The sequence below is a fragment of the Phocoena phocoena genome, chromosome 1 (genome assembly GCF_963924675.1).
Source record: "Phocoena phocoena chromosome 1, mPhoPho1.1, whole genome shotgun sequence".
NCBI lineage: Eukaryota > Metazoa > Chordata > Mammalia > Artiodactyla > Phocoenidae > Phocoena > Phocoena phocoena.
Window position 1 is genome coordinate 181,525,286 of NC_089219.1, and position 19,062 is coordinate 181,544,347.

Here is a 19,062-nt window from a genome sequence, read left to right on the forward strand (position 1 = left end):
TGCTACTGGCATAAAAACAAATATACAGTCCAATGGAAGAGAATACAAAGCCCAGAAATAAATCCATGCATTTATTAATAATACATAATTGAGACACAATCAACTTATCTATGACAAGGGTGCCTAGAATACACGAGTGGGAAAGGATAGTCTCTTCAAATAGTTTTACTGAAACTGGATATCCACATGCATAAGAAAAAAACTGGGACCTTATTTCACACCACATACAAAAATCAACTCAAAATATATTAAAGATTATATGTGAAGTCCCTTTATCATTATATAATGCCCTTCTTTGTCTTTTTGTTATAGACTTTGACTCTGGCTACCCCACGTTTCTTGGCATTTCCATTTGCAGGAAATATCGTTTTTCATCACCTCAATTTTAGTCTGTGTGTATCTGTTTTTTTTTTTTTTTTGGTGGTACATGGGCCTCTCGCTGTTGTGTCCTCTCCCGTTGCGGAGCACAGGCTCTGGACACGCAGGCTCAGCGGCCATGGCTCATGGGCCCAGCTGCTCTGTGGCATGTGGGATCTTCCCGGACCGGGGCACGAACCCGTGTCCCCTGCATCGGCAGGCGGACTCTCAACCACTGCGCCACCAGGGAAGCCCTAGTCTGTGTGTATCTTTAGCAGGCAGCATATAATAGGGTCTTGTTTTTCTATCCAATCAGCCACCCTATGTCTTTTGATTGGAGCATTTAGTACATTGACATTTAGAGTGATTATTGTTATGTACGTACCTATTGCCATTTTCTTACATGTTTTTTCGTTGTTTTTGTGGTACTCTGTTTTGTTTTTTTTTTATTTTTATTGGAGTATAGCTGATTTACAATGCTGTGTTAGTTTCAGGTGTACAGCAAAGTGAATCGATTATATATATACATATATATGTATGTATGTATATATATATCCATTCTTTTTCATATTCTTTTCCATATATGTTATTACAGAATATTGAGTAGAGTTCCCTGGGCCATACAGTAGGTCCTTATTAGTTGTCTATTTTTATATATACTAGTGTGTATGTGTATACATTAACCCCAATCTCCTAATTTATCACTTCTCCCTGTATTTCCCCTTTGGTAACCATAAGTTTGATTTTGAGATCTGTGAGTCTGTTTCTGTTTTGTGAATAAGTTCATTTGTATCATTTTTTTAGATTCTGCATATAAGTGATATCATACAATATTTCTCTTTCTCTGTCTGACTTACTTCACTCAGTATAATAATCTCTAGGTCCATCCATGTTGCTGCAAATAGCATTATTTCGTTCTTTTTTATAACTGAGTAATATTCATATATATATATATATAAAATACCATTATATATATATATGGTGTGTGTATATATATATATGGTGTGTGTGTATATATATATATGTAATATATATATGTATTATATATATATACCACATCTTTATCCATTCATCTGTCAACAGACATTTAGGTTGCTTCCATGTTTTGGCTGATGTAAATAGTGCTTTAATGAGCATTGGGGTGCATGTATATTTTCGAATTATACTTTTCTCCAGATATATGCCCTGGAGTGGGATTGCTGCATCATATGGTAGCTCATATTCAGTTTTTTAAGGAACCACCATACTGTTGTCCATAATGGTTGTACCAGTTTACATTCACACCAACAGTGTAGGAGGGTACCCTTTTCTCCGCACCCTCTCCATCATTTATAGTTTGTAGACTTTTTGATGATGGCCATTTTGACTGGTGTGATGTGTTACCTCATTGCAGTTTTGATTTGCATTTCTCTAATAATTGGTGATGTTGAGCATCTTCATGTGCCTCTTGGCCATCTGTATGTCTTCTTTGAAGAAATGTCTATTTAGATCTCTTGCTGATTTTTTTTATTGGGTTGGATTTTTTTTTTTTTGATATTAAGCTGCATGAGCTGGTTCTATATTTTGGAGCTTAATCCCTTGTCGGTCACTTTGTTTGCAAATATTTTCTCCCATTCTGTGGGTTGTCTTCATTTTGTTTATGGTTTCCTTTGCTGTGCAAAAGCTTTTAAGTTTAGCTAGGTCCCATTTCTTTATTTTTGTTTTAATTTTCATTACTCTAGGAGGTGGGTCAGAAAAGATATTGCTGTGATTTATGTGAGAGAATGTTCTGCCTGTGTTTTTCTTCAAGAGCTTTATAGTATCTGGTCTTACATTTAAGTCCTTAATCCATTTTGAGTTTATTTTTCCATAAGGTGTTAGGGAGTGTTCTAATTTCATTAGTTTACATGTAGCCATCCAGTTTTCCCAGCACCACTTATTGAAGAGACTGTCTTTTCTCCATTGTGTATTCTTGCCTCCTTTGTTATAGATTAGTTGAACATATGTGCATGGTTCTATCTCTGGACTTCTTATCCTGTTCCATTGATCTATATTTCTGTTTTTGTGCCAGTACCATACTGTCTTGATTACTGTAGCTTTGTAGTATATTCTAAAGTCCAGGAGCCTGATTCCTCCAGCTCCATTTTTCTTTCTCAAGATTGCTTTAGCTATGCATGGTCTTTTGTGTTTCCATACAAATTGTAAAATTTTCTATTCTAATTCTGTGAAAAATGCCATTGGTAATTTGATAAGAATTGCATTGAATCTGTAGATTGCTTTGGGTAGTATAGTCATTTTCACAATATTCATTCTTCCAGTGCAAGAACATCATATATCTCTCCATCTCTTTTTGTCATCTTTGATTTCTTTCATCAGTGTCTTATAGTTTTCTGCATACAGGTCTTTTGTTTCCTTAGGTAGGCTTATTCCTAGGTAATTTATTCTTTTGCTTACAGTGGTAAATGGGATTGCTTCCTTAATTTATCTTTCTGATCTTTCATTGTTAGTGTATAGGAATGCCAGAGATTTCTGTTCTTTAATTTTGTATCCTGCAAATTTACCAAATTCATTGATTAGTTCTAGTAGTTTTCTGGTGGCATCCTTAGGATTTTCTGTGTATAGTATCATGTCTTCTGTGAACACTGACAGTTTTACTTCTTTTCAAAAGTGTATTCCTTTTATTTCTTTTTCTTCTCTGATTGCCATGGCTAGGACTTCCAATACTATGTTGAATAATAGTGGTGAGAGTGAACATCCTTGTCTTGTTCCTGATCTTAGAGGAAATGCTTTCAGTTTTTCACCATTGAGAATGATGTTTTCTGTGGGTTTGTTGTATATGGCCTTTATTATGTTAAAGCACGATCCCTTTATGCTCACTTTCTGGAGATTTTTTATCATAAATGGGTGTTGAATTTTGACAAAAGCTTTTCCTGCATCTATTGAGATGATCAAATGGTTTTTCTTCTTCAATTTGTTAATATTGTGTATCACATTGATTGATTTTCATATATTGAAGAATCCCTGCATCCCTGGGATAAATCCCACTTGATCATGGTGTATGATCCTTTTAATGTGCTGTTGGATTCTGTTTGCTAGTATTCTGTTGAGGATTTTTGCATCTATGTTCATCAGTGATATTGGCCTGTAATTTTCTTTTTCTGTGATATCTTTGTCTGGTTTTGTTATCAGGGCGATGGTGGCTTCATAGAATGAGCTTGGGTGTGTACCTTTCTCTGCAACTTTTTGGGAGCATTTGAGAAGGATGGGTGTTAGCTTTTCCCTACAAGTTTGATAGAATTTTCCCATGAAGCCAACTGCCCTGGACTTTTGTTTGTTGGAAGATTTTTAATTGCAATTTCAATTCCATTACTTGTGATTGTTCTGTTTATATTTTCTATTTCTTCCTGGTTCAGTCTTGGAAGGTTGCACCTTTCCAAGAATTTGTCCATTTCTTCGTGTTTGTCCATTTTATCGGCATATAGTTGTTTGTAGTAGTCTCTTATAATCCTTTGTATTTCTGCAGTGTCAGTTTGGATTTCTCCTTTTTCATTTCTAATTTTATTGATTTGAGTCTTCTCCCTTTTTTTCTTGATAAGTATGGCTAAAGGTTTATCAATTTTGTTTATCTTCTCAAAGAACTAGCTTTTAGTTTCATTGATTTTTGCTATTGGTTTCTTCATTTCTATATCATTTATTTCTGCTTTGATTTCTTTCTTCGTACTAACTTTGGGTTTTGTTTGTTCTTCTTTCTCTAGTTGCTTTAGGTGTAAGTTTAGATTGTTTATTTGAAATTTTTCTTGTTTCCCAAGGTAGGATTGAATTGCTATAAAATTCCCTGCTAGAACTATTTTTTGCTGCATCTGATATGTTTTGGGTCGTCATGTTTTTGTTGTCATTTGTTTCTATGAATTTTTTGATTTCCTCTTTTATTTCTTCAGTAATTTCTTGGTTATTTAGTAGTGTATTGTTTAACCTCTGTGTGTTTGTATTTTTTAGTTTTTTCCTGTAATTGATTTCTAATTTAATAGCATTGTTTTTGGAAAAGATGCTTGAAAGGATTTCAATTTTCTTGAATTTACTGAGACTTGATTTGTGACTCCAGATGTGATCTATCCTGGAATTTTCTGTGTGCATTTGAGAACAAAGTGTATTCTGCTGCTTTTGGGTGGAATGTCTTAGAAATATCAGTTAAGTCTGTTTGGTCTTATTGTGTCATTTAAAGCTTGTGTTTCCTTATTTATTTTCTGTCTGGATGATCTGTCCATTGGTGTAAGTGGGGTGTTAAGTCCCCCACTATTATTGTGTTACTGTCAACTTCCCCTTTTATGGCTGTTAGCATTTGCCTTATGTATTGAAGTGCTTCTATGTTGGGTGCACAAATATTTATAATGGTTAAATCTTCTTCTTGGATTGATCCCCTGATCATTAGGTAGTGTCCTTTAATGTCTCTTGCAACAGTCTTTATTTTAAAGTCTATTTTATCTGATATGAATATTGCTACTCCAGGTTTCTTTTGATTTTCATTTGCATGGAATAACTTTTTCTCTCCCCTCACTTTCAGTCTGTGTGTGTCCCTAGATCTGAAGTGGGTGTCTTTTAGGCAGCATATATATGGGTCTTGTTTTTGTATCCATTCGGCCAGTTTGTGACTTTTGGTGGGCATTTAATTCATTTACATTCAACGTTATTATCAATATGTATTTTCCTACTACCACTTTCTTAATTGTTTTGCGTTTGTTTTTGTGGGCCTTTTTCTGCTCTTGTGTTTCCCACCTAGAGAATTTCCTTCAGCATTTGTTGTAAAGCTGATTTGGTGGTGCTGAATTCTCTTAGCTTTTGCTTGTCTGAAAAGCTTTTGATTTCTGTGTTGAATCTGAATGAGATCCTTGCTTGGTATTATAGTCTTGGTTGTAGGTTTTTCCCTTTCATCATTTTAAATATATCCTGTCAATTCCTTCTGGCCTGCAGAGTTTCTGATGAAAAATCAGCTGATAACCTTATGGGGATTCCCTTGAACATTATTTGTTGCTTTTCCCTTGCTGCTTTTTGTATTTTTTCTTTGAATTTAATTTTTGTTTGATTAATGTGTGTCTTGGCATGTTTCTCCATGGGCTTATCCTGTATGGGACTCTCTGTGCTTCCTGGACTTGTAGTTTAGTTTTATAAACTAAAACTAAAACTTATAGTTTTTGCCTATGATCTCTTCAAATATTTTCTCAGACCCTTTCTGTTTCTCTTATTCTTCTGAGACCCCTACAGTTTGAATGTTGGTTTGTTTAATGTTGTCCCAGAAGTCTCTGAGACTGGCCTCATTTCTTTTCATTCTTTACTCTGCTCCTTGACAGTTATTTCCACCATTCTATCTTCAAGCTCACTTATTTTTTCTTCTGCCTCAGTTACTTTGCTATTGATTCCTTATAGTGTATTTTCCATTTTCCATTATTTTGTTTTTCACCACTGTTTGTTTATTCTTTAGTTCTTCTAGGTCCTTATTAAACATTTCTTGTATTTTCTTAATCCATTCTTCCATTCTATTTCTGAGATTTTGGATCATCTTTACTATCATTACTCTGAATTGATTTTCAGGTAGGTTGCTTTTTTTCCTCTTCATTTATTTGGTCTTTTAGGTTTTTACCTTGCTCCTTTGTCTGCGACATATTTTTTGTCATCTCATTTTTAATTTTGATGGGTAGGGCTGTGTTCATGTCTTGCTGGTTGTTTGGCCTGCTGTGTCCAGCACTGGAGTTTGTAGGCAGTTGGGTGGAGCCAGATCTGGGTGCTGAGATGAGGACCTCTGCGAGATCTCATACCAATTAATATTCCCTGGGTCCTGAAATTCACCGTTAGTCCAGTGGTTTGGACTCATCACTCTCACCACAGGAGCTCAGACCCAATCCCTGGCCTGGGAATGAAGACCCTGCAAGCCATGCAGCATGGCAAAAAAAAGAAAAGAAAAGAAGGCCAGAAAAAGCCTTGGGGGTGGTGGGGATTAAGCTCAGGGCCTGTGCTGCCAGAGGGGGCCCAGGAGTGCAGAGTTTCAGGCCCAGGCCTCCAGCAGGTTTGCCGGGTCAGAGTGGGCAGGGGAGACACTGGTCATGTTCCCTTCTTATCTCCCGATCCCCTGAAGGTCTCTCCCCATTCCCACTGATTCTCTCACTGTGAGTTGGCCCCTCCAAGCATGGTAATGCCTCCCCTCCCCCAGCTGCCCCTCAGGCATGCCCATCCCATCCCGCCTCCACTTTTCCTCTCCTCCTCCTCACCCCCTCCATGTCCTACCTCGTCACATAGGGGTTCCTCCCTTCCCCTTAGGTGTCCAAGGTCCCCCACCAGCGCCTCCTAGGTGCCCTAGTTATGAGGAGACACGAACTCTGCGTCCTCCTACTCCTCCATCTTATCCATCCTATGCCTTTTTATTGAAGAATGTAGTCCATTTTTATTTAGAGTAATTATTGATAGGTAATGACTTACTAATACCATCTCTTTTTTAAGACTCTTTTGTAGTTTCCTAATTCCTTTCTTTCTGTCTGACTGCCTTCCTTTGTGAATTAATGATTTTTATAGTGGTATGCTTTTAATAAACTTCTCTTTACCTTTTGTGAACCTAGTGTGGTTTCTTGCTTTGTGTTTACCATGAGACTTAAATAAAACATCTTACAGAGACAGCGATCTATTTTATACTGATGAAACGTGAGCATCAACCGCATACAAAAACTCTTTCCTTTTACCCTCCACCCTTTAATATTTTTGATGTCATGATTTGCCTCTTTTTATAGTGGGTACTTATTAGCCAATAGTTGTTGCTATCATTATTTTTATATTCTTGTCCTTTAACTTTAATATGTTAAGTGTTTAACATTCCATATCAAAGTACTATAGTATTCTGAATGTGACTGTATACGTAAATTTACCAGTGTATTGTGTATTTTCATGTTATTAATTAGCATTCTTTTACTTTACCTTGAATAACTCCTTTCAGTGTTTCTAGTAAGACAGTACTACTGGTGTTCAATTCCCTCAGTATTTGTTGGTCTGGGGAAGTCTTTATCTTCCATTCATTTCCAAATGACATTTTCCAAATAAAGTATTCTTGGTTGGCAATTTTCTCTTTCAGCACTTGGCTTTCTCCTGGTCCACTAGGTTTCTGCTGGGAAATCTACTTAGAGCCATATGAGGGTTCTGTTGTAAGTTCCAAGGTCTCTTTCTCATGATACCTTTAAGACTTCTCTTTTTTTCTTTGATTTTTTCTGTTTTATTATAACATGTGTTGTAGAGGACCTTTTTATGTTGATTTTATTTGGTCACCTAAAAATGTCATGAACTTATTCAAATCTCACCCTTGATTTGGGAAGTTTTCAGCCATTATTTCTTTAAATAAGCTTTCTGCCCCCATCTCCACCTTTTCTCCTCTGGAACTTCAATAATTCACAGATTGGTTCTGTTGATGACATACCATATATCTTGTAGCCTTTCTTAATTCTTTTTCATGCTTTTTTTCTTTGTTCTCCTCTGACTGGATAACTTCATTATATCTGTCATCTATCTTACAGATTCCTTCTTCTGCTTGTTTCATTCTGTTGTTGATGCTACTCTATTGCATTTTCATTTCATCATTGGAATTTTCAGCACCAGAATTTCTCTTTGGTTCTTTTTTTGGATTTCTATCTTTTTGGTAAACTGCTCATTTTGTTCATGTATTGTTTTCTTGATGTTTTTCAGTTGTCTTCCTGTATTTTCTGGTAGCACATTGAGTTATTTAAAACAGCTATTTTGAATTCTCCATTGGGTAAATCACAGATCTCCAATCTTTGAGTTTGAATACTGAAGACTTTTGTGATATTTTGTTGATGCCATATTACTTGATTTCATGTTCCTTGAAGTTTAGTGTTGTTGTGTTTGCTTTGGAAGTACCAGTCTCCTTTGGGGGTGAGAAAACTTCCTTCAGCCCTGCTACAGACTTTTAGACTATCTCAGATCTTCTATGGGAACACCAGCTCACACTTCTTCTCCCTCTAGTGGCAGAACTTCTGTGCTTGTGTGCCTTGTCTAGATCCTACAATGCACCAGGATGGGTGCTGACAGCCTGTCTTTTGTTTCCCCAAAGATGGGACTACATCTTAATCTTGTATTCTCTCCCTGGCCCACAGATTTGAGCCAGATTTCTGTGTGTGCTCACTAGCTGTCTATCAAAGCTTGCTTTTACCTTCAATGTTAGTTGTGCCCACAGGGGCTGGCCACAAGATGGGAGGGTGTGTGAGTGAGGCAGACAGAGCCCTGAAGGGGCCAGTGGGCCAGTTGAGTGAATAAGAAGGTGAGGCATTCCCAGCAGCTTTTGAGTGAGTTCTTTGATGGAGTTTGCAATGCAGTTAGTAGGATCAGCCTCCCTTTAATGCTCTGTAAGTGTCCTGTCTTCTGCTCTCATAGCCTCTTCGTGACTCCCAGACATATAGCTCATTATTAGTACTCTGGACGGAATGAAAGAGAAATGAGCCTTTTTGCAGATCCCATACAGATGAGGAAGCTGCAAAATCATACACACACTCCCCCTTTCCCCTGTGGGAGAAATCAGGGGCCCAGGAAGTTTTCTATTAGCCTTAAGCTGTGCCTCCTTTGGGGGAAGGGTGATGAAGGTAAAGTTGAGCTGTTCCTCTTACCCAGTCCAATGAATCCAAACTTATATATTTTTTTCTCCAGTGTGTGCTGCAGCTCCTCCTGTGAAAACGTGGACTTTCACACAAGTACTCTCCTCCATGTGTGACTGTTTAAGACAGTGTTTCCAGTGACTACTGGACTGAGGCTGAGAGAGGATAGAGCTGGTTCATGGGCCACTGCAGACACCACAGTCAGGACAGAGATCTCTCTGCCTTTTATTTCATGTGTATGTGGGTGAGACACCTCCTGGGTCCCTTGGCATATTGTGTTGAGTCCCACACCTCCCTCAAAGACAGGTTTGTTTGTGGATGGATGTCAAATTTCTGTTGTCAGTTCAGGAACAAAAACAATGAATGTCTTGTGTCACCATGATCCCATGTTTTCTGGTAAGGGTTTAAAGTTTATTTTGTCTAACACAAATATCACTAACCCTGCTTTCTTTTGGTTACCATTTTCATGGAATATCATTTTTCATCCTTATATTTTCAGCCTGTGTTTTTCCTTAAAGTTAGTTTCTTATAGAAAACATAAAGGTGGATCTTGTATTTTTATCCATGCATCCAGTTTTTGTCTTTTAGTGTTGCATTTAATATATTTACATTTAAAGTATTTTTGTTGATTTTTTTTCTTTTTTTTGTGTGTGTGTGTGTGGTACGTGGGCCTCTCACTGTTGTGGCCTCTCCCATTGCGGAGCACAGGCTCAGCAGCCATGGGTCATGGGCTCAGCTGCTCCACGGCACGTGGGATCTTCCCGGACCGGGGCATGAACCCATGTCCCCTGCATTGGCAGGTGGACTCTCAACCACTGCGCCACCAGGGAAGCCCGATAATTTTTTACTTTTATCATTTTATTACTTATTTTGTTTGTCTTGTAGTTCTTTTGTCTCTCTTTTTCTTGCTTGCTATCTTTCTTTGTTTCATTGGGTTTGTTTCCTTATTTGTTTGTTTGTTTGTCAGTTTAAGTAGGCTTTGATTCCTTTCTCTTTTCCTTGATGTAATGTATAGGTATACTCTTGTTGGGGCTTACATAAAATATCTAATTTTTACAGTTGTAAACTTTTATCTCTCTCCCCTTCCATGTAAGTTGTTGACACCACAATTTACATCCAATTTTGTTTGTAACCATTTATATAATTTGTTATATTTATTCATAACACTTTTGCCTTTTAACTTTTATACTAGCATTAAAAGTGATTTGAGGGGACAGTGTCAAGGTGGTGTTGTGTGGAGGCATGGAGTTAGCATCTCCCCACCACTAGCATGCCTGCTGGCTGCTGGTGGGGGGTTCTGACCCCCCAGGAGACAGGAGGAACCCCCAAGTGAACGTTTAGGATGTGGGGGGATGGAAGGGGGAGGAGAAGTTGAGGCCAGACAGGATTGGCACCCCGGAGGTCAGGGAGATCAGGAGAGGCAGGTGGGAGGGACACTTGGGAGGAGCGGGAGAGGAGCAGAAGGCAATGGCCCCACCCATTCGAGCCCAGGAAGCTTGCTAGGCTCCCAGGTGAGGTCCCCTGCCCTCTGAGACCAGGGATGGGGGGCACGCCTGTGCCCCTTCTGTTCCTTGAGCCTAAGCACAACCCCCTACAGCTCCCAGGGCCTTTTCTAGCCCTGTGGGTCCTAAGCATAGGCCCTGCCCACCACCCAAACTTCGCCCTTGCTTAGGCCCCACCCTCCACAGCCAAGGCTTTCCTCCTCCTTTTTTTTTCTCTTTTTGTTTTTCTTCTTTTCTCTCCTCTGCTTTTGTACTATTGTGGTACTGATGTACCTCCCGGTTGTTGATTCATCTGTATTTTTATTTTTATATTCTTTCTAATATATCTGTTAGTTTCCTAGTCTAATTTTATTTTTTACTTTGTTATTGTTCTCTTTTTATTTACCACCCCATGTGACTTGGGGGATCTTGGATGCCCCATGAGGCAGGGGTTGGGCAAATCTTCTTCTGTGGGAGCTCCAAGTCCAAACCATGGGACTAAAAGAGAACCTAAGACCGCAGGGAATATTCATCAGAGTGAGGTCTCAGGGAGGTCCTCATCTCAGCATCAAGACCCAGGTCTACCCAACATCCTATAAACTCCAGTGTTGGAAGCCTCAGGCCAAACAACAGTAAGATAGGAACACAGTCCCACTCATTAAAAAAATTAAAAAAACAGACAACAAAAAAATATGTCACAGATGAAGGAGCAAGGTAAAAAAGTACAAGACCAAATAAATGAAGAGGAAATAGGCAATCTACCTGAAAAATAATACAGAGTAATGATAGTAAAGATGATCTAGAATCTCGGAAATAGAATGGAGGCACAGATTGAGATGATACAAGAAATGTTTAACAAAGATCTAGAAGAACTAAAGAACAAACAAAAAGAGATGAACAACACAAAAACTGAAATGAAAAATACACAAGAAGGAATCAGTAACAAAACAAATGAGGCAGAAGAAGAAATAAGTGAGCTGAAAGACAAAATGGTGCAAATAACTGCTGAGGAGCAGAATAAAGAAAAAAGAATGAAAACAATGAAGACAATCTCAGAGACCTCTGGGACAACACTAAACATACCACATTCGAATTATAGGAGTCCCAGAAGAGGAATAGAAAAAGAAAGGGTCTGAGAAAATATTTGAAGAGATTATAGTGGAAAACTTCCCTAACATGGGAAAGAAAATAGTCACTCAATCCCAGGAAGCACAGAGAGTCTCATACAGGATAAACCCATGGAGAAACACACTAAGTCATATATTAATCAAAGTATCAAAAATTAAATTCAAAGAAAAACACTAAAAGCAGAAAGGGAAAAGCAACAAATAACGTTCAAGGGAATCCCCATAAGGGTATCAGCTGATTTTTCAGCAGAAACTCTACAGGCCACAAGGGATTGGCAGGATATACTTAAAGTGATGAAAGAGAAAAACCTACAACCAAGATTACTCTACCTGCAAAGATCTCATTCAGATTCGATGGAGAAATCAAAAGCTTTTTCTGACAAGCAAAAGCTAAGAAAATTCAGCACCACCAAACCAGCTTTACAACAAATGCTAAAGAAACTTCTCTAGGTGGGAAACACAAGTGAAGAAAAAGACCCACAAAAACAAACCCAAAATAATTGAGAAAATGGTAATAGGACATACATATCAATAATAACCTTGAATGTAAATGGGTTAAATGCCCCAATCAAAAGACACAGACTGCCTGAATGGATACAAAAACAAGACTCATATATATGCTGTCTACAAGAGACCCACTTCAGACCTAGGGACACATACAGATTGAAAGTGAATGGATGGAAAAAGATATTCCATGAAAATGGAAATCAGAAGAAAGCTGGAGTAGCGTTACTTGTATCAGATAAAATAGACTTTAAAATAAAGCCTATTACAAGAGATAAGGAGGGACACTGCATAATGAGCAATCCAAGCAGAAGATATAACAATTATAAATGGTTATGCACTCAACATAGGAGCACTTCAATACATAAGGCAAATGTTAACAACCAAAAAAGAGAAATTGACAGTAACAAAATAATAGTAGGGGACTTTAACACCCCACTTACACTGATGGACAGGTCATCCAGACAGAAAATAAATAAGGAAACACAAGCTTTAAATGACACAATAGGCCAGATAGATTTAATTGATATTTATAGAACATTCCACCCAAAAGTGGCAGAATACACTTTCTTCTCAAGTGCACACGGAACGTTCTCCAGGATAGATCACATCTGGGGTCACAAATCAAGCCCTGGAAAATTTAAGAAAATTGAAATCGTATCAAGCATCTTTTCTGACCACAACACTATAGGATTGGAAATCAATTACAGGAAAAAAACTGTAAAAAACACAAATACATGGAGGCTAAACAGTGCACTACTAAATAACCGAGAGATCACAGAAGAAATCAAAAAATACCTAGAAACAAATGACAACAAAAACATGATGACCCAAAACCTATGGGGCACAGCAAAAGCCATCTAAGAGGGAGGAAAGTTTATAGCAATTCAATCTCACCTCAAGAAACAAGAAAAATCTCAAGTAAACAATCTAACCCTACACTTAAAACAGCTAGAGAAAGAAGAACAAAGAAAACCCAAACTCAGTAGAAGGAAAGAAATAACGATCAGAGCAGAAATAAATGAAATAGAAACAAAGAAAACAATAGCAAAGATCAATAAAACTAAAAGCTTGTTCTTTGAGAAGATAAACAAAATTGATAAACCTTTAACCAAACTTATCAAGAAAAAAGGGGAGAAGACTCAAATCAATAAAATTAGAAATGGAAAAGAAATCAAAACTGACACTGCAGAAATACAAAGGATTATAAGAGACTACTACAAACAACTATATGCTGATAAAATGGACAAACACGAAGAAATGGACAAATTCTTAGAAAGATGCAACCTTCCAAGACTGAACCAGGAAGAAATAGAAAATATAAACAGAACAATCACAAGTAATGGAATTGAAATTGTAATTAAAAATCTTCCAACAAAAGTCCAGGGCAGTTGGCTTCATGGGAAAATTCTATCAAACTTTTAGGGAAGAGCTAACACCCATCCTTCTCAAATGCTCCCAAAAAATTGAAGAGAAAGGTACACACCCAAGCTCATTCTATGAAGTCACCATTGCCCTGATACCAAAACCAGACAAAGATATCACAGAAAAAGAAAGTTACAGGCCAATATCACTGATGAACATAGATGCAAAAATCCTCAACGGAATACTAGCAAACAGAATCCAACAGCACATTTAAAGGATCATACACCGTGATCAAGTGGGATTTATCCCAGGGATGAAAGTATTCTTCAATATATGCAGATCAATCAGTGTGATACACCACATTCACAAATTAAGGAATAAAAACCATTTGATCATCTCAATAGATGCAGAAAACTCTTTTGACAAAATTCAACAGCAATTTATGATAAAAACTCTCCAGGAAATGGGCATAGAAGGAACTTACCTCAATAAAATAAAGGCCATATATGACAAACCCACAGCAAGCATCATAATTATGAAAAACTGAAAGCATTTCCACTAAGATCAGGAGCAAGACAAGGATGTTCACTCTTGCCACTCTTCTTCAATATCGTTTTGGAAGTCCTAGCCATGGCAATCAGAGAAGAAAAAGAAATAAAAGGAGTATACATTGGAGAAGAAGTAAAACTGTCAGTGTTCACAAATGACATGATACTATACATAGAAAATCCTAAAGATGACACCAGAAAACTACTAGAACTAATCAATGAATTTGGTAAACTTGCAGGATACAAAATTAATGCACAGAAATCTCTGGCGTTTCTATACACCAACAATGAAAAATCTGAAAGAGAAGTTAAGGAAACACTCCCATTTACCATTGCAACAAAAAGAATAAAATATCTAGGAATAAACCTGCCTAAGGAGGCAAAAGACTTGTACTCAGAAAACTATAAAACACTTAATGAAAGAAATCAAAAATGACATAAACAGATGGGGAAATATATCATGTTCTTGGATTGGAAGAATCAATATTGTGATAATGACTACATTACCCAAAGCAATCTACAGATTCAATGCAATCCCTATCAAACTACCAATGGCATTCTTCACAGAATTAGAACAAAAAATTTTACAATTTGTAGGGAAACACAAAAGACCCCAAATAGCCAAAACAATCTTGAGAAAGAAAAACGGAGTTGGAGGAATCAGGCTCCCCGACTTCAAACTATACCACAAAGCTAAAGTAATCAAGACAGTATGGTACTGGCATAAAAACAGAAATATAGATCAATGCTACAGCATAGAATGCCCAGAGATAAACCCACACATATATGGACAACTAAGTTATGACAAAGGAGGCAAGAACATTCAATAGAGAAAAGACAGCCTCTTTAATAAATGGTGCTGGGAAAACGGTACAGCCACATGTAAAAGAATGAAATTAGAACACACCTTAGCAACATACACAAAAATAAACTCGAAATGGATTAAGGACTTAAATGTAAGACCAGACACTATAAACTCTTAGAGGAAAAACACTCTTTGATATAAACCACAGCAAGATCTTTTTTCACCCACCTATTAGAGTAACAGAAACAAAAACAAAAATAAACAAATGGTACATAATTAAACTTAAAAGCTTTTGCACAGCAAAGGAAACCATAAACAAGACAAAAAGACAACCCTCAGAATGAGAGAAAATATTTGCAAAGAAACAACAGAGAAAGGATTAATCTCCAAAATATACAAACAGCTCATGGAGCTCAATATCAAAAAAACAAAAAATCCAGTTAAAAAATGAGCAGGAGACCTAAATAGACATTTCAACAAAGAAGACATACAGATGGCCAAGAGGCACATGAAAAGATGCTCAACATCACTAATTATTAGAGAAATGCAAATCAAAACTGCAATGAGGTATCACCTCACACCAGTCAGAATGGCCATTATCAAAAAATCTAGAAACAATAAATGCTGGAAAGGGTGTGGTGAAAAGGGAACCCTCCTGCACTGTTGGTGGGAATGTAAATTGATACAACCACTGTGGAAAATAGTAAGGAGGTTCCTTCAAAAACTAAGAATAGAACTACCATATGACCCAGAAATCCCACTACTAGGCATATACCCTGAGAAAACCAGAATTCTAAAAGAGACATGTACCACACAATGTTCATTGAAACACTATTTACAATAGCCAGGAGATGGAAGCAACCTAAATGTCCATCGACAGATGAATGGATAAAGAAGATGTGGCACATATATACAATGGAATATTACTCAACCATAAAAAGAAACGAAATTGAGTTATTTTTAGTGAGGTGGATGGACCTAAGAGTCTGTCATACAGAGTGAAATAAGTCAGAAAGAGAAAAAAAAATACTGTATGCTAACACATATATATGGAATCTATATATATATATAAAAGGTACTGATGAACCTAGTTGCAGGGCAGGAATAAAGATGTAGACATAGAGAATGGACTTTGAGGATACGGGGTGGGAGGAGGAGCTAGGGCAAAGTAAGGGTAGCATCAACATATATACACTACCAAATGTAAAATAGCTAGTGGGAAGCAGCAGCATAGCACAGGGAGATCAGCTCAGTGCTTTGCAGTGACCTAGAGGGGTGGGATAGGGATGGTGGGAGGGAGGCTCAGGAGGGAGGGGATATGGGGTCATATGTATGCATATGGCTGATTCACTTTTTTGTACAACAGAAACTAACACAGTATTGTGAAACAATTATACTCCAATAAAGATCTATTTTTAAAAAAACTTATTTACCCATCACTGTATTCTATATTTGTCTCTATATTTACCATTACCAATGAGTGTCATACTTTCTTATGCTATTGTGCTGGTGTTTAGCACCCTTCTTTTTCGACTTGAAGAACTGCCTTTAACATTTCTTGGTATGCAAATCTAGTGGCGATAAACTCCCTAAGCATTTGTGTGTCTGGTCATATTTGTACGTCCCCTTTATTTGTGATGGTCCAATTTGCTGGTATAGTATTCTTAGCAGTTTTTTCTTTCAACACTTTGAGTGTATCATCCCACTCCCTTCTGGCCTTCAACGTTTCTGCTGTAAAATCACCTGGTGGTTTTACGGTTCCCTTCTTTGTGATGTTTCCTATTGCTGATTCAATATTTTACTTTGTCTTTGACTCTAGACAATCTGATTATGTGTATCAGTCGGGGGGAGGGTTGTATTTTTTGCAGATTCAGTTTTCTGCCCCTTTCCCTCTCTATTGTCCTTCTCAGTCTTCTGTAACATATATAGTGATCATTTTGGCAGTGTCCCATAAGTGCCGTAACCTATGATCACTTTTTTACTGTTTTTTTCTTTTTGCTCTTCTGACTCAATTACTTTTAGTGACCTCTGCGTCCACTGATCCTTTTTTCTGCTTGTACTAGTCCGTTGTTGAACCCCTTTATTTAATTTTTCAGTTTATTTATCACATTTTCCAGTTCTACCATTTCTCTTTTGGTAATTTTTATATTTTCTATCTCTCTGTTGAAATTCTTACTTTGTACATTTATTGCTCTCCTGTCCTTGGTAAGCATGTTTATGATGGCTATTTTGTGGGTTTTGGGGTTTCTGTTTGTTTGTTTGGGGTTTTTTTGCCATTGAAAAATGTATTTTATTTCTAAATATTCCCTAGTAATAAACCCACAAGCTTTAGTTACAAGAGGGCGAACATCAGAAGCAAGGGAAGAAGCTGAGTACTTAGGTTTGGACATGGGAGCTGCCCGTGACACTCACCTGGGACATATGTCAGGCCCAAACCACCTCTGCTTTACTCTTTTGTCAAATTTTTTGCTCTATGACTGCTATTTTGAATCTCTGTTGGGGAAATCACTGTAAATGTAAATCACCTGTCAGGTGATTTACATTTAGTTAGTGTTGGTTTATAGATACTTATCTTGTTCTTCTGACTGGAACGTATTTCTCTTATTATTTTTCTCAAATCTCTGTGTTGATATCTGTGCATTAGATGAAACACCCACATCTCCTAGTCTTCACAGACTGGACTCATAAGTAGAAAGCCTTCATCAGTTAGCCTGGCCAGAGATTTTGGATGTCTCTCTAACTTCTATGCTCATCCAAACTGCTGTCTTTGTACCTAGCATCTTCCAGGGGTCTAGAGTATGCCAACTCCCATCTATGTCCTGAGACAGGTGACCTAGAAGCCAGAAAAGCTGCTGAAGCTGGGAGCTGGACTTTATCCCCTCACTCACTCTGCACTGAGCTGGGGAGAAGGGCTGTGGAAATGCCTGCATGCTCCTTCAAACCCTGTGCTCTTCCAAACCATGCTTTTGCTCTCTGTAGTCCCCAGGCACCAACAAATTCTGGGCTTCATCAGCTCTCAGAGAGAGGTTAGTTAGGAGCCAGTTCCTTAGGCAGCAGCCAGAAAAGACAAGAGTCTAGGGCTTCCCTGGTAGCGCAGTGGTTGAGAGTCGGCCTGCCGATGCAGCGGACACGGGTTCGTGCCCTGGTCTGGGAGGATCCCACATTCCGCGGAGCGGCTGGGCCCGTGAGCCATGGCCGCTGAGCCTGTGCGTCCGGAGCCTGTGCTCCGCAATGGGAGAGGCCACAATAGTGAGAGGCCCGCATACCACACACACACAAAAAAAGGATGAGGGTCTAGATGTGTAGTCTAACTCCTTCCATGGAGAAACTGGGAGCTGCTCCCTTTGCACTAAGGTCGGGGATGACCTGTGAGCAGTGCTAGCACAGCCATTCCACTTTGTCCTCAGTAGTACCAGGAGACTGGAAATGCTGGGCCCTCCCAGAGGCAGGTGAGTTAGAAGCCAGACCCTGGACTAGCAGTTGGAAAACTGGAGCCCTAGATTGTGGTTCAATCTCTTTGCTCCTCCAGGAGAAGCTGGGAGTTGAGGGTTCCCTCCCAATTATATGGTGCTGTGCCTAGGTGGGATTTATTGTGACAGTGTGTCTCAGTTTTTCCTAACAGTTAGGATTTTAGCATTTTCTCACTTACCTTGAATGCAGGAGCCTCTCAACCAGTGTTTTGAATAACGGGAGCTGATACGTGCATAGCTGTTAATTCAGTGTGTCTGTGGGGAGAGGTCGAGGCATCCTATTCCACCATCTTACTAATGTCACTCTATTCTTTCAAATTTATATATGTTGTGTTTGTTTGCTTTTCTTTTTATAGTTTTTAAGTAAAAGGAATTACTGATTTTCAATCATTGTTTTCTATTACAGATTTTCAATCTTTATTATTTTCTGTTATTGCTATTTAATGTTAAATTTCCCCTCTCAGCACACTTTCATGTCATTTCATAAATCTCATAAAATTTTACTTATCATGTTTTTATTTTCATTCAATTCAAAATATTCAAAGTTTTCTCTTTTGATTTCTTCTTTATCCACGAGTTATTTAATAAATGAAGCTGAGCTCTGTGAAGAGACCTAGTAAGTGACAGAAATGTACTTTACTATTTCAAGTTTAGTTATACATAGTTTGACGAAGCATCATTTAGTCCTTTGTAGACTGAATACATGTGTTGATCATTGTCATCTCCATTGAACTCCATATATTGACATGGCTTTAAGCACCCAGTTTTGATGACAAACATTTCAAAT

General features: G+C 38.0%; 1 protein-coding gene across 2 annotated transcripts in view; it reads left to right on the plus strand.

Moving 5' to 3' along the window:
* The window catches only part of LOC136125419 (complement factor H-like), a 120,001-nt gene that overhangs the window by 37,801 nt on the left and 63,138 nt on the right, over positions 1-19,062 (plus strand). The window lies entirely within an intron of this gene.